Source organism: Lepisosteus oculatus, unplaced genomic scaffold (assembly GCF_040954835.1).
Source record: "Lepisosteus oculatus isolate fLepOcu1 unplaced genomic scaffold, fLepOcu1.hap2 HAP2_SCAFFOLD_74, whole genome shotgun sequence".
Taxonomy (NCBI): Eukaryota; Metazoa; Chordata; class Actinopteri; order Semionotiformes; family Lepisosteidae; genus Lepisosteus; species Lepisosteus oculatus.
This window is the reverse complement of record NW_027168298.1, coordinates 315,292-336,649: the sequence shown is the minus strand read 5'-3', so window position 1 is coordinate 336,649 and position 21,358 is coordinate 315,292. Positions and strand designations below refer to the sequence as shown.

The following is a 21,358-nucleotide window of genomic DNA, read 5'->3' as shown; positions in this document are numbered from 1 at the left end:
AATGCGGTCTCAACCCAGAGCCACTTGGCAGCAGCGGCACGTAAATACTGTTACTGCCACTGCTCGATACCGACGTTAGCCTACTATACCATGTTCAGCCACCGCTAGAAAATGTACAGCTATAGTACTGGAGCAAACAGAAGGAGGGCCAACATCTAACAGGCACACGTGTCAGACATAGAGAGCGCCGAGGATGGGATTCGAACCCATGCGTGCAGAGCACAATGGATTAGCAGTCCATCGCCTTAACCACTCGGCCACCTCGTCAATGAAACTGGGCTGTCCAGACACGGGTTGGCACGCTCCAGATGATCTTTTTCTTTTTTTTCCCTCGTACTCGAGGGTCCTTTTCCTGTTCCACATGCGATTTCAACATTTTCCTTGGGAGATGTCAAGCCAGCAAGCCACTGCTGTGGTTCAGTGGCCAGTGTGGAGTTCAGTGGCCCTGTTGTACACAGAAAGCACATTGAGCTCCTTGGACATGAAAAGTTCCAGATAAAAGCCATTTGTCATCCTTTCTCTTGGTGTCGATGTTGCTATTGTATGTAAAGGTGGCAACTTGCTCAGCGAGCAGGCGGAGCACACACCGAATGCAGATGTGTCTGAGTGGTGTGTCCAAGTGGCTGCAAAAAAACAGCACTCCCGGGGCGCCGTGGCTTAGTTGGTTAAAGCGCCTGTCTAGTAAACAAGAAATCCTGGGTCCGAATCCCAGCGGTGCCTTTTTTTGTGCTGTGTTCTCGAACAGAACTGGTCATTATGGACAACCGCATACGCCTAGACTTAATTAAATGCAAGTATTCATTTCCTGTCTTGAACGACTTGTTTTTCTTAAAATGGATGCAACTTGCAAAACATGAAATACAAACCTCGCTAATCAGCGCTCGCGGCTGGCAAAAAAAAAAGAAGTCAGCAATGTTTTTTTTCTTTAACCTTAACCCTGCTAATGGAGAAGAGTTAAACGACCGAGTCTATGCAGCTTAAACGGTGCTCACGTCGGGTTCTTAGCTGAAAGGGTGATAAATCCCGCTCACCCCAGTCCTTAATCTTTTAAAAGGATACAAAATTGAACCTAGTCGCCACATCACATACATCCTGTTCAACGATAAAAAGGTGACATCTATCCTCGATCCAGAGTAAATCCCACGTTGAGGGCATATTTTTTTCCACTTTACCATGAGTCGGGCTCGGCTGCACAGAGGCGAGAGCAGAGCAATGAGGTCACGGGGACAGGAGAGCCACACGCTGGCGGTTTAAACACGCGGAAGAAAACTGAGGGATCCACAGTATGTGGACCCTCCGTGCGCCATCAGTCCGCACTCCGGACTCTGAATCCTGCCATCCGAGTTAAGATCTCGGCGGAACCTGAGGCGCAGTTCTTTCTTAAAACGTAATCTGGTGAGCATTTCTAGAATCGTACTTGTATAGATGCAGCCTTTAATGTGTTGCTAGGTTAAAATTGATGACTTCTTGAACTTCAGTAGGCAACTGCCCTCTTGATTTTGGATTTAATTTCTTTATTACAGGGGCGCTTTTATGAAGACCGAGTCATGTTCAGGTACTTTGCTTGATGGAGGAAGCATATTTCGGACTCTGTGATCTGCTCACCTGGAAAGGTCTGCTGTACTACTACAAGAGAGAAGTAGAGTCTGGAAGAATGGACAATTTTATGATGCTTTGGAAGATAATGTTTTTTTTTTCTTTGAAATTGAAATGAATCAGAATATCAGTGCAAAAGACAAACTCTTGGTTTGGTTTAAAGAGATATGGTTTTAAAACAGACAAAATGTAGAAAACAGGTGTTTCTCACTTTTGGAAGAGAATGGACCGGGGGTAATATTTTACAAGTTATATAATAGTAAAATATTATATAATAGGGGTAATAGTCGCGAGGGGCTTCAGCTTTTTCGTGCTTAATATGGTGCGCTGTGGCCACGGCAGATATGGGATCTATAAAAGCCGAAAATTCTCCGATCATTGCCTGACACAGCTCCTCAAAGCTATTACAGACCTCAGGTCCTTGTCTAGACATCCACTCGTGGACCGCTCGGCTGGTAGTTTTCCTTACTAACATAGCCTTTTCCTGTTCGGACGCTTCGGGCATAAACTGCAAAGTATATCTCAGCTCATCAATGTAGGTCTCCACATTATTCCCTGACACTGTCGGGTCAAACCTTTCTACATCTTTGGCTAACTGCCTCAGGGAGTGGAGGTTAATTTTTACAGTTTCTCCGTGGGCAGGGAGACGGCCGTGATCAGGAGCAGGGGGTCTATGCCTGAATTGAATCGCCCTTGCGTCTCGCGCAGGACTCGGCGATCTCCCCCATGCCGATCCGACCACAGACCCTGGCCGGGAGAAACCTCCTGGGTGAGCGCTCCGGGCTGCTAGGTGGGCTGGCATGTAAGTGGGATCTAGCCTGTTTTGCTTCCAGTACGGCAGCATCTAACTCCTTTTGCCTTTCCTGGCTGAGCTCATTTAAACTCTCAATTTCTTTTTCTTTTTCTTTCAAGCTCGCTTCTAGGTCTCTCCTAGCTACCTCAGCCGCAGTTTCTCTAGCAGACAGGTCATCTAATTTACCTAAAACTTCCCTGAGTCTGTCTTCACTTTCCTCACTTTTCACTCTCTTTTCTCTGATTATATCCAACAACTCAACTCGCTCCGCCTTATATCTTTCTAGCTTTCCCTGAAGCGTTTGAAACTTTGTCAGCTCGGACAAAGACAGTTCCAGCTGTTTAGCTAGATTTAAGGCGAAACTAGATAGGACCTGAACTGCGTTCACAGACCCTCCTGTGTTAAGCTGGTTCGCTACCTTAGCTACTAAATCTACTTGCAGCTTCTCAATATCATCAAAGTTCAACTTTTCGATACCGCTCCAGTAACCAGGATTGTCGTCGCTAGAAATAGTACTTATAAGCGACTCCACTTCAGACATTTTAGCAGCCATTGTCATTACGTCAGAGAAACTTTAAGAGTATTACTTTTTTTCCTTTTACCAAAATACAGTATGGAATCTAAACACCCGAGCAGATGGATTTCCAATCAGCACACGTTACACTAAACGCTAGAAAACAGGGGGATTTCTTTACGCAGTTATCAGCACACCCGGTATTCGCGTATAAAAGCCACGGTGCTGTGCTGAACTTGAACTCACAGCAACATCAGTTATTCTGTGCGATTGAGTCTCATTTCATTCTAAACTCGCCCACCCAGGGACGCCATTAAATGTAGTGGTTTGATGGGTTTACTGAGACACTTATTAATTGTAGCAGTAATCACGAGGTTGTTCGTTGGGGCTTTTAGAAAATCAATCGCCAGAACAACTAACAACGCACACACACGGGTTCAATACACGAGATACATTTATTAATATAAATTGTGCACCAAACATATACTAGTCTGCCTGGATACGAGCGGCAGACCTTACTGTGAGGGTTATCAATATACAAGATATATAATCTCGAAGAGATGCAAACACAAAGAGATACACAACAGAGAATATATGTCAATATATATCGTTCGGTTACCAAATCGCTAATCAGTGTTATTACCCATTGTTACTCTAAACTCGGAAGTAAATACATTACTCATGAATTAAATTGATAACAACTTGTGTTGAGGTACAATTGAATTCTCGAGACGCAATGTAGAACATGGGGTTAACTTATCCACTGTGTATGGATTTGGAATTTCCCGGCACGAACACCAAACCAGCTGACAAGCTCTGTTGCAGCCTCTGTTCCAGCGGTTGTCCAATGGGCGTTGTGTCGGCGTCCTCTGGCTACCAGCCAACCAGTCAAGGTGCAGCTCGGAGTAGGACGGGCGGAGGAATCTGACTGCGGCGCGCAGGGCAGTCGTTGCTCCGAGGGGATCTACCAGCAGTCCGGCTGGCTAGTAGAAAGTCTCTATGCACAGAGTGTGACCGCGAGTCCTCACAAGTCACTCTTTTGCCTGGGAAGAAACTGGTTCGTTCCCGGTCCAGCGCTGCTTCTGAATAAGCTATTCAGGTTGTCGACGAGGGTCCAACTGTAGGCTGCCGTTGATCAAACGGAGCATTCACGTTAGTAGAATTCTGAGTACGTACGGGATGCTTGGCCTCGCGCTTAGAACAAAGTCCAAGTCCCTATGCAGACAACAGCAGTTGTCACGTGATTGTCTCTGAGGATGCGCGAAAATGGCCAAGGAGAGCCCCGATCTGAGCTTGCGCTCCCTTTTTGACCAAGACACAGATGTGTGCTGATTGGTTGAGAGTTTGGCGGGCATTGGAGACCCACGTGGTATTACCACGCCCTGCCAGTCCCTGATTGGTTGGTCAAGGTGAGATATAAGTCACTTACTCTTGACACTTAAGAATGCAGTCCAGATGTCCATTCAGCACTCCCTAGACAGATAGGCGCCAATGGATGACCATTGATCATGATAGCCAGGCTTAGCTAAGTGCATCCCTGTCTGGGAGCTGTTCCCTATCAAAAGAAAACAACTTAAATCAGTCTGCATGAATACTTTCTCTGTGGCTGCACCACAGAGATGGGGGGTGAGATGGGGCTTCATTTAGGACAGCATACCAACGCTTAATTCTGTCTTATTAACAAGCATTGCCGCTACACTTGTATCCCAACTTTTGCAACTCGCAACTGAAAACCCACTGAAGCTAAGCAGGTGTGAGCCAGGTCAGTACCAGGATGAGGGTGAGCTACAGGGAAAAACAAAGCTTCCAGCTGGAAGTGGTGTTAATGGGCGCTCACTCTGAGGTCTGTACGGGTCCCAATGTCCCAATATAGTGACGGAGAAGCTGTGTTGGAAAAAGGGCGCTGTCTTTTGGATGAGATGTAAAACCGAGGTCATAGTGCTCTGTGGTCATTAAAAATGACCACCAAAACCTTTGACAAAAGCTCTTGGTAATTGATGGTCTTCAATAATGCTTCTCCTTTAGGTACATTTTAAATCAGCTGAAAAATGCTGTGAAATGGGGGGGCACTTCAGGCCAGTGTAGGATTTGGGTTACAAGAACTATGAAACTGCACGAGAAAGCCCATACACTGAATTACACGGCTTTCTATTCAAAGGACAAAAGAAATTCCCTGAGCTTGATTTTTTGCAGCACAGAGAGGACCACTGTTGTGAGGTCGGTTAGCTCAGTTGGTTAGATGGTGGTGCTAGTAACGCCAAGGTTGTGGGTTTGAGCCGCGTACGGGCCAGGTCCTTTTCTCCTCTCTTACCAAAGCTGTTAGGTTCCTTTCCGTGGTGAGATGGGTTGTCATGCAACGCTGCCACATAGCGCCGACAGACAAGAGTGTTGCGGGAGAAGAGAAATGTGTTTGAAGATTTAAGAGTGTCTTAGGTGCAGCCAAAATCAAGTGTCACAAATGCAAGTGGTTGGATTTCCATTGTTTAATATGGTAAAAATAAGCGGAAGTAATCTGCCGGTCCGGCACAGTCTGCCATGCTTTTGTCATTTACTGTAAAGTGGTATTGAACTGGGTGTCGAACTGGAGCCTCACCATTTGCATATGTGAGGCTCCAGTTATACATCGAGTGTCACATTAAATGACAAAAATGAAGAGAGTTAAAGCAGCTGGAGAGGTTTTCTTACAACTTTTGAGCTGACACAGTTTTGGAAAATGTTTCCTTCACGCTGCACTGTACAACATAGGCAGCCAAGAGTCTCCAAAACAAAACAGAATTGACAGATAGGAGAAAATTCCCACTCGTCCTGAAGTTCCCAAAATCAAGCACTGAGCGTAAACAAAGTGTCTAAGTAGCGTGGGAATGCTAACCCTAACCCTAGCGTAAAAAGATGAGTCAAAGTAACGTCTAATCGGATTAGTTTCCTTAGAGCTGGTTCAGAGTTTGCTGAAGAGTTTACCCAGTGGGCACTGATTCGTCGAATATACGTATATTCACGGCGAAAATACGGCTATACGTATATATACGTCGCCTCGACGTATAATCAAAGTCGAATTGCAACCGTAAAATCGACGACATTAATAAACGCATATATAACGTCGAAAACACATCTAACACAGTGCCTGAGGCTTTTTACTGTATGTATCGTGTGTGCCGCAACTAGGAGTATACGGCACTCTGCACAGTGTACGAAGTAAATTATTTTCGCAGTAATTAATTTACACGTGTATAATAAATATAGTAAATATAATAAATTAATTACTGCGAAAATTACTTCGTACACTGTGCAGAGTGCCGTATACTCCTAGGTAAGTTAGGTACATCTTTTTGCCCAAAACTGAAGGGGCGACATTCCTCCCTCCCCCCGTGATGCCAGGCCTGTCCCCATCCTATTCCATAATGTCATTATACTGTATATAATACCATACAACAGTGACCGATCCTTACTAACTGCATACGTTAAAATTGCACATCAGCTCATAGCAGGGGGCACATAGCCGCGATGTATTATCAATGTTAAATTTCAACCATAATATCGACAACATTAATAAACGCATACGTTGAGAAAATATCGAACCCGGCATATTTTCCGGTTATATACCACAATGCATTGCTAGTATTCGTTGGTCACCATTTTGGACACGTTTTTCAAACGTAGAAGTATATCCGCAAATATCTCAGCAATCCTCTTTTGACGAGTAAGTATGAACAATAATAATACTATCTGAATACATACAGATCTTTCTTAATATTATTTTGATTAAAATAGTAAGTGAATAAGCAAAAAATGGCACATAAAAATAGTGGAGCTTTTTAAACGTCTGTACTTACTGCGCCCCATAAGAAATCGTTTGTCCCCGTTCAAAAGAGGTTGTGCGATGTCCTGCAGCGTTCGCAAAGCAAACCTTTGACAGTTTGAAAAGAGGAATTTATTCTGCTTCCTGTGCGTGCAGTAGTTACAAAGTTGAACGTCTTTACACGATCTGCTGCAGTTTTCAGTGGGCGGGCGTTGTCAAATGGCTTGGAAAAACGCACTGTGTTTCGGCTCGGCAAACATCGTGAGCAGTGTCCTGCATGTTTTCTGTGTATAGCTGTCTTTTAACGCATACAGAATTCATTCGAAATGGGGAATGGTGTGAATGGGGAAGATGACACTAAATCGTTTTGCCGTTTCTCTATTCTTATTCTATGTTGTACTTTCAAACTTTGGGTACTCTTTAATTAGGACAGACTTTATTGCTCAACTTCTATGATGCAAGCCAAATTTTATACATTTATTTCAGCTTTGAGGTTAGTAAACCGTTCATTTTTTAGATTATACTAAAGAAGATATTAATCATCATTAATTTGGGAAGTAATATTATATAATTTTCTCCTAGCTGCGGTGCTGAAGTCCCGCCCTAAATCAGCAGAAAAAGAAATAAAGGAGCACGCAATGTGTTACTTGAAGAATGCATATGCAAGGCAGGGGGCCAGGAGATCTGGACACTGAAAATACTAGGTTTTTGGTTCTAACTGTTAGGACAATTACACAGGGTTTGCAAATAGTGGACAAAAATCATCTTAACTTCCATTGTAATATTTTTTTTCTTGGAAATATAGAAGTTGTACATTTTAAAATGTATATTTGAATCAAAATGTGGTTTTGAGTTCGTGTGTTAATGTAATTAGTTTGTGTTTGCCGTTACTATACTGTATATTGCCATATTACCAGAATTTGTAGCTGAAGTTTAAGACTAGTTGTGTTTTTTATGATTATTGCCCATATGTTGATTGTTGATTGATTGTATACAATGTATAATTTGAAATACATATTTTTCAGGTGTGAATGTGTATTTTCACAATAAATTTCTAAACCAAATCATTGGGTTGATTTACTAGTTTCTACACCTGTAAAACCTAACTTTGATGTATAATAGACCTCTACCCATATACGTATAATAGACCTCTAAAGTTATCCGTATAATAGACCTCTAACCATATACATATAATAGACCTCTAAAGTTATCCGTATAATAGACCTCTACCCATATACGTATAATAGACCTCTAAAGTTATCCGTATAATAGACCTCCAACCATATACGTAGAATAGTCCTCTAAAGTTATCCGGAACTCCTACCATATATGTATAATAGTCCTCTAAATTTATCCGTATAATAGAACTCCAACCATTTACGTATAATGAACATCTAATCATAGACGTATAATTGACGTATAACAATAGACGTATATTAGAATTTCATTCTAGACGAATTGCAGACCACATTTAGACGTCTGAGGTATGCGTTTAATAGACGTATATTATACGTCTTTTGCCCACTGGGTTACGTCTCAACAGAAACGCTCTTTAGCTCTTTCAGTGTTATGCAGAGAACAGCGTCTGTCGAGATCACTTTTGAGTCAGCGCGAAACGCCGTGTGCTGTCAGTTTGATTTCATATTGCTCGTAGCGGCGCCCGGCTTTTGTCTGTCAAACGTTAGGTTGCGCTTCTTCATGCTGCATCGTCGGCATGAGTGGAGCTTTTTAAACGTCTGTACTTACTGCGCCCCATAAGAAATCGTTTGTCCCCGTTCAAAAGAGATTTTGCGATGTCCTGCAGCGTTCGCAAAGCAAACCTTTGACAGTTTGAAAAGAGGAATTTATTCTGCTTCCTGTGCGTGCAGTAGTTACAAAGTTGAACGTCTTTACACGATCTGCTGCAGTTTTCAGTGGGCGGGCTTTGTCAGATGGCTTGGAAAAACGCACTGTGTTTCGGCTCGGGAAACATCATGAGCAGTGTCCTGCATGTTTTCTGTGTATAGCTGTCTTTTGACGCATACAGAATTCATTCGAAATCATTGATTTCTCCAATTATCAAGGGTCCCTTAAAGGATGAGTCAAAGTAACGTCTAATCGGATTAGTTTCCTTAGAGCTGGTTCAGAGTTTGCTCAAGAGTTTACCTTTCACAGATGTGCAAAGAAGAATGTTGGGGGTGCACGCTTCAAGGTGCCTTACAGTGCGTTGTTTCCGACACAGTGTGGCCGGGTGTTTTCCGAGTTATCGCACGGATTGGGCACGCCCACAAGCCGAGAGCCGCAGGCGATGAGCCCGGGGCTGAACGGGCCCCACTGGCTAGTTTGTAAGGCCAGGTGCATTGCCAACCACGACCGGCAGCGCAGAGGCTTTGAAGGCGGTCTGGGCTCCTGCAGCTGTGCAGCCACGCACTCTGGTTTCTCTTCATCTCGTACAAATCTTTCACCTTTTATTAAAGATTTCCGTGGAGAGGAGCATGAATAAGTTCCATGCAATTTTTGTGCTTCCCTGCCTTCGGGTGGGGCGCAGCCTGGCTGGTCAAAGAGAGAAAACAAAAACGTTCGCAATCACTCTTGTTATGGCAATTGTGGCCGTCTGCTCCGCGAGTCCTCGGTCTCCGGCTGTCTGATTGGCGCTCTTTTCTTTGGGGGGCGGGAAGTGTCCGGCCGCAGGGGATCTTGGGACCTCGCTTTGCATAGCGGCTTCCCAGAGTGCGTCGTTTCCGGCACAGTGTGGCTGGGTGTTTTCCGACTTATCGCACGGATTGGGAACGGCCGCAAGCTGAGAGCCGCAGGCGATGAGCCCGGAGCTGAACGGGCCCCACTGGCTCGTTTGTAAGGCCAGGTGTATTGCCAACCATGACCGGCAGCGCAGAGGCTTTGAAGGCGGCCTGGGCTCCTGCAGCTGTGCAGCCACGCACTCTGGTTTCTCTTCATCTCGTACAAATCTTTCGCCTTTTACTAAAGATTTCCGTGGAGAGGAGCATGAATGAGTTCCATGCAATTTTTGTGCTTCCCTGCCTTCGGGTGGGGCGCAGCCTGGCTGGTCAAAGAGAGAAAACAAAAACGCTCGCAATCGGTCTTGTTATGGCGATTGTGGCAGTCTGCTCCGCGAGTCCTCGGTCTCCGGCCGTCTGATTGGCGCTCTTTTCTTTGGGGGGTGGGAAGTGTCCGGCCGCAGGGGATCTTGGGACCTCGCTTTGCATAGCGGCTTCCCAGAGTGCGTCGTTTCCGGCACAGTGTGGCCGGGTGTTTTCCGAGTTATCGCACGGATTGGGCACGCTCGCAAGCCGTGAGCCGCAGGCGATGAGCCCGGAGCTGAACGGGCCCCACTGGCTCGTTTGTAAGGCCAGGTGCATTGCAAACCACGACCGGCAGCGCAGAGGCTTTGAAGGCGGACTGGGCTCCTGCAGCTGTGCAGCCACGCACTCTGGTTTCTCTTCATTTCGTACAAATCTTTCGCCTTTTACTAAAGATTCCCGCGGAGAGAAGCATGAATGAGTTCCATGCAATATTTGTGCTTCTCTGCTTTCGGGTGGGGCGCAGCTGGGCTGGTCAAAGAGAGAAAACAAAAACGCTCGCAATCGGTCTTGTTATGGCGATTGTGGCCGTCTGCTCCGCGAGTCCTCGGTCTCCGGCCGTCTGATTGGCGCTCTTTTCTTTGGGGGGCGGGAAGTGTCCGGCCGCAGGGGATCTTGGGACCTCGCTTTGCATAGCGGCTTCCCAGAGTGCGTCGTTTCCGGCACAGTGTGGCCGGGTGTTTTCCGAGTTATCGCACGGATTGGGCATGCTCGCAAGCCGTGAGCCGCAGGCGATGAGCCCGGAGCTGAACGGGCCCCACTGGCTCGTTTGTAAGGCCAGGTGTATTGCCAACCACGACCGGCAGGGCAGAGGCCTTGAAGGCGGCCTGGGCTCCTGCAGCTGTGCAGCCACGCACTCTGGTTTTTCTTCATCTCGTACAAATCTTTCGCCTTTTACTAAAAATTTCCATGGAGAGGAGCACGAATGAGTTCCCTGCAGTTTTTGTGCTTCCCTGCTTTCGGGTGGCGGGCAGCTGGGCTGGTCAAAGAGAGAAAACAAGCACGTTCGCAATCGCTCTTGTAATGGTGATTGTGGCCGTCTGCTCCGCGAGTCCTCGGTCTCCGGCCGTCTGATTGGCGCTCTTTTCTCTGGGGGGCGGGAAGTGTCCGGCCGCAGGGGATCTTGGGACCTCGCTTTTCATAGCGGCTTCCCAGAGTGCGTCGTTTCCGGCACAGTGTGGCTGGGTGTTTTCCGACTTATCGCACGGATTGGGCACGGCCGCAAGCTGAGAGCCGCAGGCGATGAGCCCGGAGCTGAACGGGCCCCACTGGCTAGTTTGTAAGGCCAGGTGCATTGCCAACCATGACCGGCAGCGCAGAGGCTTTGAAGGCGGCCTGGGCTCCTGCAGCTGTGCAGCCACGCACTCTGGTTTCTCTTCATCTCATACGAATCTTTCGCCTTTTACTAAAGATTTCCGTGGAGAGGCGCATGAATGAGTTCCATGCAATTTTTGTGCTTCTCTGCCTTCGGGTGGGGCGCAGCTGGGTTGGTCAAAGAGAGAAAACAAGCACGTTCGCAATCGCTCTTGTAATGGTGATTGTGGCCGTCTGCTCCGCGAGTCCTTGGTCTCCGGCCGTCTGATTGGCGCTCTTTTCTTTGGTGGGCGGCAAGTGTCCGGCCGCAGGGGATCTTGGGACCTTGCCTGGATAGCGGCTTCCCAGAGTGCGTCGTTTCCGGCACAGTGTGGCCGGGTGTTTTCCGAGTTATCGCACGGATTGGGCACGCTCGCAAACCGTGAGCCGCAGGCGATGAGCCCGGAGCTGAACGGGCCCCACTGGCTCGTTTGTAAGGCCAGGTGTATTGCCAACCACGACCGGCAGGGCAGAGGCCTTGAAGGCGGCCTGGGCTCCTGCAGCTGTGCAGCCATGCACTCTGGTTTCTCTTCATCTTGTACAACTCTTTCGCCTTTTACTAAAGATTTCCGTGGAGAAGAGCACGAATGAGTTCCCTGCAATTTTTGTGATTTCCTGCTTTCGGGTCGCGGGCAGCTGGGCTGGTCAAAGAGAGAAAACAAGCACGTTCGCAATCGCTCTTGTAATGGTGATTGTGGCCGTCTGCTCCGCGAGTCCTCGATCTCCGGCCGTCTGATTGGCGCTCTTTTCTTTGGGGGGCGGGAAGTGTCCGGCCGCAGGGGATCTTGGGACCTCGCTTTGCATAGCGGCTTCCCAGAGTGCGTCGTTTCCGGCACAGTGTGGCCGGGTGTTTTCCAAGTTATCGCACGGATTGGGCACGCTCGCAAGCCGTGAGCCGCAGGCGATGAGCCCCGAGCTGAACGGGCCCCACTGGCTCGTTTGTAAGATCTGCGGCAGATCGTATAAAGACGTTCAACTTTGTAACTACTGCACGCACAGGAAGCAGAATAAATTCCTCTTTCAAACTGTCAAAGGTTTGCTTTGCGAACGCTGCAGGACATCGCACAATCTGTTTTGAACGGGGACAAACGATTTCTTATGAGGCGCAGTAAATACAGACGTTTAAAAAGCTCCACTCATGCCGACGATGCAGCATGAAGAAGGGCAACCTAACGTTTGACAGACAAAAGCCGGGCGCCGCTACGAGCAATATGAAATCAAACTGACAGCACACGGCGTTTCGCGCTGACTCAAAAGTGATCTCGACAGACGCTGTTCTCTGCATAACGCTGAAAGAGCTAAAGAGTGTTTCTGTTGAGACGTAACAAGCTTGTTTCTTTCTACCATGATGTTACCATGACAAAATCTGTCTTTAAACACCTTGCTCAGTCTCTGACGAGACTGTCAAGAATTGCTTTCGCCGATTGTATTGCAAACCGGCGGAAGCGGGGTATTGGGAAAAGTTTTCAACTAGCAATAATCGCGCATCGGCTAAACCTCACAGGCTACGATACTGCCACTGCGCAAAGCTGACGGTTGCCAGGCAACCGCGTGGATCCTATGGAAATCGTTATCAATCGTCTCATGGCATGTTGTTGCTGTAACGCTTCATATTTGCGGCCGGACACTTCCCGCCCCCCAAAGAAAAGAGCACCAATCAGACAGGCGGAGACCGAGGACTCGCAGAGCAGACGGCCACAGTCGCAGTAATAAGAGTGATTGTGAGCGGTTTTGTTTTCTCTCTTTGACCAGCCCAGCTGCGCCCCACCCGAAGGCAGGAAAGCACAAAAATTGTATGGAACTCATTCATGCTCCTCTTCATGGAAATCTTTAGTAAAAGGCAAAAGATTTGTACGAGATGAAGAGAAACCAGAGTGCGTGGCTGGACAGCTGCAGGAGCCCAGGCTGCCTTCAAGGCCTCTGCCCTGCCGGTCGTGGTTGGCAATGCACCTGGCCTTACAAACGAGCCAGTGGGGCCCGTTCAGCTCCGGGCTCATCGCCTGCGGCTCTCGGCTTACCTGGCAGGGGAGATACCTTGATCAGCCTGTAGTTGGAGTAGTTGGATTGTTTTCTTGTTTTGTGGAAGCAGTGTTTGTTTTGCAGTTTGAGATGGCAACCTTTGGATCCCGCAAGAATGCTGTACGTTTTGAGCTTTTGGATGACCTGTTCATGGATCGTATGCAGTTCAGCAGAAAAGTGTTACAGAAGGAACTTGGCTTTGAACCTCGGCACTTGGATTTCATCTTTGCTCTCCCAGGTCAGAAAGCATTTGAGGTTGTATTTGGTACCTATCCTCTGTTTGAACAATGCGTGGATGTGTTTGAGGCAAAAAGAGGGAAAGTTCCTGCACTTGAGAAGATCAACTTGCAGCCTCTGACACAGAGAGAGAGGAAAACGGTGCATGTTGTTATGTTCTCGGAACTGGCAAAGACGGAGGACATTCACACCTGGCTTAACCAGTACTGCACCGTCCACCATGGAACTGAGGTTAGAGATGTTGACGGTATAAAAACAGGAGCAAGGAAATTCGAGGTTCGCTTACTACCGGACAATGTAAATGGAGGCTTAAGGCACCTGCCCTCTACAATCCGGCTGGGCGCCTGCAATGGCTATGTTTTTTATGTGGGACAACCAAAGGTGTGTCGGCGCTGTGGTGCTGTGGGACACCTGGCATCTTCCTGCACTGTGAAATGCTGCAAGACCTGTGGCAAACAGGGACATTTAGCCTCTGACTGTTCAATGCTGCCAAAGTGCAATTTATGTGGCTCGGAAGGACACGTTTTTAAGAACTGCCCTCACGCCTACGCCAATAAACTCAAAATGAGAAAGGATGAGGCAGTGCTTGTTTCAGCCAAACCGGCCCGAAAAGCCAAAGCAAACAACAAGTCAAACAAAGAACCCTTGTTGGACAAAGAGTCTCAGCCTCCAGCCAGGATCAGTCCTGCTGTGGCTCCGGGGCCGGTGGAAGAGAAATCCACTACGCTCCCACAACCGCAGACTGCACCAGACAAGCACGAGGGTTTGAAAACCCCCGAGAACAGCGAGGACCCCTCCCCCACTCCTGCTCCTCAGAACGAGGGCCAGTGTGGGGCCCCCCGGTGGAGCGGGTCCAGCGACGATACCCAGGATTCAGCGGAGCTGCTTTTCTCAGACTCTGCAAGTGCTACAGATGCCCTCCTCTCCTCCATCCAGTCCATCACGGAGGATCTGCAACAGCTGGTGGGTGAGGGGGAAGAGGAGACTGGTGCATCGGCTGCACCCCTTTCCCCTCAGTGCTCCCAGGAGCTGGACTTGAGGAAAAGGAAAAATGACTCTGTTTTCTCCCCGAGCGAGGAGGAAGGAGAAAATGGCGATGGGGACAGCTGGAACCCCTCCACCCCTCCCTCTACCCCCTTCCTTGAAATGGACTCCGTGAATGCTTTTACTGCTGCCACCCTGATGAAGGCTCATTCAGAGGATGGCTGGCAGGAAATTGGTAAGAAGAAAAAGAAAGAGAAGGTAACAGGTGAGACCGAAGAGAAATGTGTTTTGTAAAGACTGGTTCCACTTTCTTATGTAAAATGGCTCTAAACATAATTTCTCTTAACACCAGAGGTATCAATGACAGAGTTAAATGCCAGTGTGTCTTTGATTACCTCCAGCAGAGAGAGGGAGATGTGTTGATGTTGCAGGAGTGTGCTTTAGCCTATCAAGAGAGGTATAAAAGCTTTAAAGATAGGTGGGATAAAGGGCCTTCTGTTTGGTCAGGGGACAATAACAACAGAGCCTCTGGCGTGGCCATTCTTTTCAAAGGATGGGCTTTCAAATTGAAAAGTATTCAGAGGGTCATAGATGGCAGGTTGCTGTGTGTGGATGTGGAATGGGGGACCGTTAACCTGCGGCTAATCAATGTGTATTGTCCTACTGACGTGGGAGGAAGGGTGGAGCTACTCAAGGCACTCTCTCCCCTATTGTTAAGTAGCACAGACGTGATAGTGGGAGGGGATTTTAATTGTATCTTAGAGCACACAGACAGGCAGTCTAGCTCTCCGATAAAATTGGATTCCAGCTCACTGGCCCTGCAAAACTTAGTTCAAGACTTTAAACTCTCAGACACATATAGATGTATATATCCCACAACAGCAGGATATACATGGTCAGGGAGGAATAGCAGCTCCAGAATTGACTATTGCTTTGTCTCAGAGAGAGTGAAAGTTGTTGGGGTCACTCTTCAGCCTGTCTTCTTCTCAGATCATCAGGCTTTAGGGTGTAGAGTGGAACTCCAGGGCGGGACTGTCTTTGGCCCAGGCCTCTGGAAACTCAACACAAAGCTGCTAGAGAACGAGGGGGTAGTATCCCGCTACAAGGAGAAACTATCACAGTGGCTGTCCTTGCAGTGTCTGTACGGGTCAGTAGGAGAGTGGTGGGAGGAGGTGAAGATGAGGACAAAGACCTTTTTCATGGCTGAGGGAAGGAAGGCTGCTGCCAGACGGAGAGGAGTGCTAGCCAGGAAACAGAGGCAGCTGCAGCGTCTCTACACGATGCTGCACAGTGGCTTCGATGTGCTCGAGGATATCACCCTTTTAAAAAAGGACATCCGGAGCATAGCCGAAGAAAGTAGTCGAGGAGTGCTGTTAAGAGGCAGAGTGCAGTTCTTGGAAGAAAATGAGAAGTGTACTCGCTTCTTTTTCAGGAAAGTGGTAGGCTCCAAGTCTGTCATGGAAAGTGTAGTTGATGAGGAGGGACGAGAGAGAACAGAGCCGAGTGCTATCCTCTCCTGCACCAAGGCCTTCTACTCAAGACTGTACAGCTCTACAGAGGTAAAGGATGAAGAAATTCATTTTTTTACCTCAAAGCTAGAAAACGTTTTGAGTGAAGAAGATAGGGAAGTACTTGAGAGGGATTTGACAGTAGAAGAGCTGAGACAGGCTATGGAGAGCTTACAGAAGGGGAAAACTCCAGGTGCTGACGGGCTCCCTAAAGAATTTTATTGCACCTTTTGGGATCTGCTTCAGGATCCGCTACTGGTCCTATTCGAGGAAAGATATAAGACAGAATTGCTGCCTGACTCCTTAAGAGAAGGCACTATCTCTCTCTTGTTTAAGAAAGGAGCAAAAAATGACATAAAGAACTGGAGACCCCTCAGCCTGTTAGGCGTGGACACTAAGATCCTGTCCAAAGCCCTTTTCCTGCACCTACAAAATGTAGTGGCCTCACTGGTAGGGAAAGAACAGACTTGTGGGATAGCAGGACGCCTGATGAGCGACAACCTGGCCTTGTTGAGGGATGTCTGTCTGTACTCTGAGGATCGCTCCCTCCCTCTTTGCATTTTAGGTGTAGACCTAGAAAAGGCCTTTGACCGCCTAAACCGGCAGTACTTAACATCGGGACTTGAGCACATGAAGTTTGGCCCCATCATGAGAAAGTGGATTAACCTGCTGTACACAGGTAGCAACAGCAGAGTCATGGTTAATGGCAATAGATCACGCCCCTTTGAAGTCTGTTCAGGGGTGAGGCAGGGCTGCCCATTATCCCCCTTGTTATGCGTTTTGGCTATGGAGCCCTTAGCCTGTGCCTTGCGCCAGGATCAGGCCATTAATGGGATACCAGTGCCTGGAAGTGGGGGAGGAGAGGTAAAGACATCTCTATACATGGATGACGTCACCCTGCTCCTCTCTGACAATGCCTCAATTAGCAGAGCTCTGCAGTGCTGTGATCGTTTCTCTTTGGCTTCCTCCGCAAAAATTAACAAATCTAAGAGTGAGATTTTTTATCAGAACTGGAGGGAGCCAAAAGAAGGACATGATCTCAGGCTGCAAGAGAAGAGAATTAAGGTCCTGGGGGTGTATTTTGGAGAAGAGATGGGAACAGTAAATTGGCAGAACAAATTGCCAATCTTAAACAAAAAACTGATGCAATGGAAGGACCGAGACCTCACCATGACAGGGAAGGTGCTGGTCATCAAAGCCGAGCTCTTGCCTGTCTTGATTTTTCTGGCTTCTACCTTCCCAATCCCACACCGTGTTGCGGCGGTGCTGAGGAGATTGATGTTTCAATTTCTATGGGGTGGGAAGCAGGAAAGACTCAGAAGGGAAATAATGTACAGGCCGCTACCCTCAGGGGGGAAGTCTGTCCCAGATATTGCTACGAAGCTGCTGTGCATTTTCCTGGCCTCTGTGCTGAGAGGCTTTGCAACAGCACCTGCAGCGCGTACCTGGACTTATTTTTCCAGGCTCTGGGTAGGTAGGGAGGTGTTCAGAGTGTGGGGTGTCAGACCCAAGCTGGACGTCCCACTCTCTGACACATGCCCTGCAATTTATGGGACAGTTAAAAGTTTTCTAAGATCTCACCCAATTGGCCATATTCCCCTCCGAGATGTCAGCGTCCAAAAACTGGAAGATTTCGTTGCACCCCAGAACAATAGGCAGACCCATGTGGGCATTTTAACATCAGCCCAAACAAGGAAGGTGTGGAAACACACATCCTCTAAGTTTCTGTGCAACATTCACAGAGATTTAGCCTGGAGTGTCGTCCACCAGTGCTTACCGGTACGAACTTTCTTGTACCGTAGGGGCCTCACCCCCAGCCCTCGCTGCGTTAGGGTGGGCTGCGGCGAGGAGGAGACTGTATCCCATCTCCTGTGGTCCTGCTTTTTTGCTAAGGCCTTCTGGGCACAGTTTGAAGATTGGTTGCTGGCTCTCTCGCCCCAATTTACCCTGACCGCTGCTTTCGTCATATACGGCATCTCTCCTGTCAAACTTCCTCCTGACGTGTTTGACAGGATCTGGGCCGTGGTGAACAGTGGGAAAGTTGCCCTGTGGAGAGTGAGGAACATGGGGCTGTTCAAAGGCATCGAGATCCCAGTCAAGGCAGCAGGTAGCCTGGCCCTGTTCATCACCCGAGAGAACTATTACCTCAGAGATCTGTGGAGAGAAGGGAGGGAGGAACCAGAAAATCTGTGGGAAATAGAGAGCATAGGTCAATATCTCAAGAAACTGTGAAAAACATTATCAAGTTTAAGTAAAGAATGTGATTTGCACCAGAAAAAAAGAAAATTGTTGCTATGTAACTGTTACCATGTCAAAATGTAATGAGATGTGATCATATATACTGTTTTAAGTATGTATATGAATGTAAAGCTTTCTGATTTGTGATGTCCTGTATTTTTTTGTGAAAAGAAAATAAAGTTCTTAAAAATCGAAATCGGTTCACCCAGGGCGAGGCTCGGCCATTGCACTCCGGCTGTGCTGACCCCTGCGAATTCCCCAAATGTGGGAATCTCGACTGCATAATTTCTGGTAGTGGGGGACTGCGTTCGCGCTCTCCCCTGATGTGCTTGGTCCAAAATCAGATACAGGAAGGTTAGGACACCACGAGCTGCGTGGCTGCGGAAGGATCCTGGTTCGACAGGAGTGGACGCCGCTGCTGGTTCTCGCTGGCTTTTAGTTAGGGGTCCGGAGAAGCATCTCAAGCTAGTTCCACTACTCCTTCCGGACGTTCATTCCCTTTTCAAAGTCAGTCGTTTTGCTGTAGTCTGCGTTCTTTAGGCTGATTATCGAGGTTAGCCTTTATTTGGTCATGGGGGGCCTCGGTACTGTATGCTGAGTCTAAAGACAGTTTCACCCGTTTTCTGATTGCTCGGTTCTGTACCAGTGCAGACATGTCAAACAGTGAATGGCTGTACCTCTATTGTATCCGTGCTCAATGAATGAAATCGGTAACAAATGAATATATGTCTAGTTATACGAAAAACGAGTGGTTTATCGACTCATCTTCATTTGCAGATTTAGAGGCAGCTTCGATATTCGTTTTACAGACGGGTTTTTTTTTTGGAATATGGGTCACACACATGCCACAGCAACAAAACATCTCTAGAGATGAGGCTATAGATCACCTTTCCATCCTGCAGGTTTTCCTCCCAAAGCCTACGGCACCAACGGCGACCCCTGCTGGCCGGGAGAGCAAAAGCTTACAGCACCTGGTATTCCCAGGCAGTCTCCCATCCAAGTACTAACCAGGCCCGACGCTGCTTAGCTTCCGAGATCAGACGAGATCGGGCGTGTTCAGGGTGGTGTGGCCGTAAGCAAAAGCCCCGGCGCCTGACTCGCTACTTGAAGCTGTGTGTGGCGGGGGTTCCGTGCTCCCCGAGCGGGACTGAAGGATCGTTCGTGTGCCACTCTTTGGAAAGGAGCTGCTTTCCAAATCGCATTGCGTGCCTGGATGTTGGCGAATGCGCTCCCTTGTGTTGGCTCGTCCCGCACTGGAGGAGGACAAACAATCTGCACGGAGGAGCACCAGGCAAGTCTTCACCAGACAAAAACCTCCAGTGCACAGCACTCTGGAAACATTTCGGGGCTTTCGCGTGTTTATTTCAGCACGTAAAGCGCACCGGTCCAACACGTCGGCCGGGCGCACGGCGCCTCCGCCCTCTTGTGGCCTTGCGGCGTCAGAGCAAGAGGCTCCTTCTCGCTGCCCTTCCGCTGTGTTGCAGGGCCCCGAGAGGGAACCCGGAGCGCGCACTTTGTGGGGGGCGGGGGACCGCGTTCGCGCTCTGCCCCCGGTCTCTTGCGCGAGTACTAAATCTCACGGACAGGGGGGCCTCGTCATTGATTGTTACAGGTGAGACGGGGATTAGGAGGAGACCCCGACTGATGGGTAAAGGGGAGCACTAACACCAGAGGGACACCCACGGCGTCTCTTTTTGAGAGACGCCCTGGGGTTTCCTAATGGCCAAGGAGGGTCGGGACCTCGGTTTGACGCCTCCCCCGAAGGACGGCGCCTGTTTGTGCAGCAGAGTGTCGCCATCAGGAGGCTGGGGCGTAAGAGAGCCACACAGCCCGCAGGGTGAGCGCTCCCTACTGGTCCCAGTCACACCTCTTGCAGGAGCAGCAGCAACCGGAGCTTTTCCGGGGTGGAATCTCCCATCCGGGTGCCGGCCAGGCTCACACCTGCTGGGCTGCCCCGGGGGTGAGCCCAGTCGAGAGTCGCAGGGCCAGATCTAGTCACCGGGGAGAAACGATACAAGTGAAGGATTGCTCGGCTCTCGGCACTTGAAAAGACCGACAAATGTCTCGTTCCCGCCGGAGCTGAATGTACCCGCATGTGTGGTGTCGTCTTCTTCCCCCGCCCCGCTGTGTTTGCTGTATTGTCTCTGAAGCCGGCCCCCCCGAGACGAGACGGGCTGTTCCTGTGCCCCAATTAACACTTTACAGGTGCCATTCCCCGGCATTGTGGCCATTGTCGGTGCTCACACGCGATAAGATAAGGCGGAGGAGAGCGGGGCATGCCCAGCGGCAGACATTCAAGGAGGGGGCAGTGCGAGGTGAGGTGAGGTGCGACACGCCGGAGCCCCGACGCAGCTAATGCGGAGCACTTGTTGGACTGGCATCGAAAGGACGTGTGCGCACGGAGCGAGCCTTCCCTGCGGCGGAGCGCGGGAACTTTCTCCCCCCCTCCCGCTGCAGGAGTTGTGTGCACTGCAGCGGTGCCGAGAGAAAAGCACAGAAGGCAGCAGGCTCTGGAGAGCAGGTAAGAGACGGAGCCTTGTGGGCAGGCGAGCAGGCCCGTTTTTTGGAAATTGCTGAAAAGGTTTGTTCGGTGTGTGGCAGGCGCACGTCGCGAGCTTGCGTGGCGATCTGCCGGTCTGGAGTTATGCAAATGAGGCCGAATTGCATCCCGGGACATGCTGCGAATGCGCAACGGCGACTGCAGATGTGTAGGAAACGGCGCGCTCGTTTTCTCGTTTTGCCCACACTTTTGAGTGTTAGTGTGGCGTGTGAGTGTGTGAAAGAGTGGGCCCAGCAGGAGGCGGTGGCGTGCGGGGCGAGGAGGTGGCCTAGGCTGCGCGATTTGTGCTGTGGGTGCGGGCCGCTTGCAGGGGCCTGTTTAACTCATACTTACCTGGCAGGGGAGATACCTTGATCAAGAAGGAGGTTCACCCAGGGCGAGGCTCGGCCATTGCACTCCGGCTGTGCTGACCCCTGCGAATTCCCCAAATGTGGGAATCTCGACTGCATAATTTCTGGTAGTGGGGGACTGCGTTCGCGCTCTCCCCTGATGTGCTTGGTCCAAAATCAGATACAGGAAGGTTAGGACACCACGAGCTGCGTGGCTGCGGAAGGATCCCGGTTCGACAGGAGTGGACGCCGCTGCTGGTTCTCGCTGGCTTTTAGTTAGGGGTCCGGAGAAGCATCTCAAGCTAGTTCCACTACTCCTTCCGGACGTTCATTCCCTTTTCAAAGTCAGTCGTT

General features: G+C 49.1%; 12 non-coding genes across 12 annotated transcripts; 8 read left to right on the top strand and 4 right to left on the bottom strand.

Moving 5' to 3' along the window:
- Nucleotides 1-185: 185 nt before the first annotated feature.
- trnas-gcu (transfer RNA serine (anticodon GCU)) lies at nucleotides 186-267 on the bottom strand. Its single transcript has one exon. It is a non-coding gene; the product is annotated as a tRNA-Ser (tRNA).
- Nucleotides 268-9,105: 8,838 nt separating this feature from the next.
- LOC138234167 (U5 spliceosomal RNA) lies at nucleotides 9,106-9,222 on the top strand. Its single transcript, XR_011187863.1, has one exon. It is a non-coding gene; the product is annotated as a U5 spliceosomal RNA (small nuclear RNA).
- Nucleotides 9,223-9,613: 391 nt separating this feature from the next.
- LOC138234140 (U5 spliceosomal RNA) lies at nucleotides 9,614-9,730 on the top strand. Its single transcript, XR_011187836.1, has one exon. It is a non-coding gene; the product is annotated as a U5 spliceosomal RNA (small nuclear RNA).
- A 391-nt stretch (nucleotides 9,731-10,121) lies between these two features.
- LOC138234163 (U5 spliceosomal RNA) lies at nucleotides 10,122-10,238 on the top strand. Its single transcript, XR_011187859.1, has one exon. It is a non-coding gene; the product is annotated as a U5 spliceosomal RNA (small nuclear RNA).
- Nucleotides 10,239-10,629: 391 nt separating this feature from the next.
- On the top strand, nucleotides 10,630-10,744 carry LOC138234172 (U5 spliceosomal RNA). The gene has a single exon (XR_011187868.1). It is a non-coding gene; the product is annotated as a U5 spliceosomal RNA (small nuclear RNA).
- A 393-nt stretch (nucleotides 10,745-11,137) lies between these two features.
- LOC138234160 (U5 spliceosomal RNA) lies at nucleotides 11,138-11,254 on the top strand. Its single transcript, XR_011187856.1, has one exon. It is a non-coding gene; the product is annotated as a U5 spliceosomal RNA (small nuclear RNA).
- A 390-nt stretch (nucleotides 11,255-11,644) lies between these two features.
- LOC138234174 (U5 spliceosomal RNA) lies at nucleotides 11,645-11,759 on the top strand. Its single transcript, XR_011187870.1, has one exon. It is a non-coding gene; the product is annotated as a U5 spliceosomal RNA (small nuclear RNA).
- A 759-nt stretch (nucleotides 11,760-12,518) lies between these two features.
- LOC138234127 (U4 spliceosomal RNA) lies at nucleotides 12,519-12,660 on the bottom strand. Its single transcript, XR_011187822.1, has one exon. It is a non-coding gene; the product is annotated as a U4 spliceosomal RNA (small nuclear RNA).
- A 230-nt stretch (nucleotides 12,661-12,890) lies between these two features.
- On the bottom strand, nucleotides 12,891-13,007 carry LOC138234151 (U5 spliceosomal RNA). Its single transcript, XR_011187847.1, has one exon. It is a non-coding gene; the product is annotated as a U5 spliceosomal RNA (small nuclear RNA).
- Nucleotides 13,008-18,268: 5,261 nt separating this feature from the next.
- Nucleotides 18,269-18,438, top strand: LOC138234216 (U1 spliceosomal RNA). Its single transcript, XR_011187912.1, has one exon. It is a non-coding gene; the product is annotated as a U1 spliceosomal RNA (small nuclear RNA).
- A 636-nt stretch (nucleotides 18,439-19,074) lies between these two features.
- Nucleotides 19,075-19,193, bottom strand: LOC138234104 (5S ribosomal RNA). Its single transcript, XR_011187799.1, has one exon. It is a non-coding gene; the product is annotated as a 5S ribosomal RNA (ribosomal RNA).
- Nucleotides 19,194-21,000: 1,807 nt separating this feature from the next.
- On the top strand, nucleotides 21,001-21,164 carry LOC138234200 (U1 spliceosomal RNA). Its single transcript, XR_011187896.1, has one exon. It is a non-coding gene; the product is annotated as a U1 spliceosomal RNA (small nuclear RNA).
- Nucleotides 21,165-21,358: the final 194 nt, after the last annotated feature.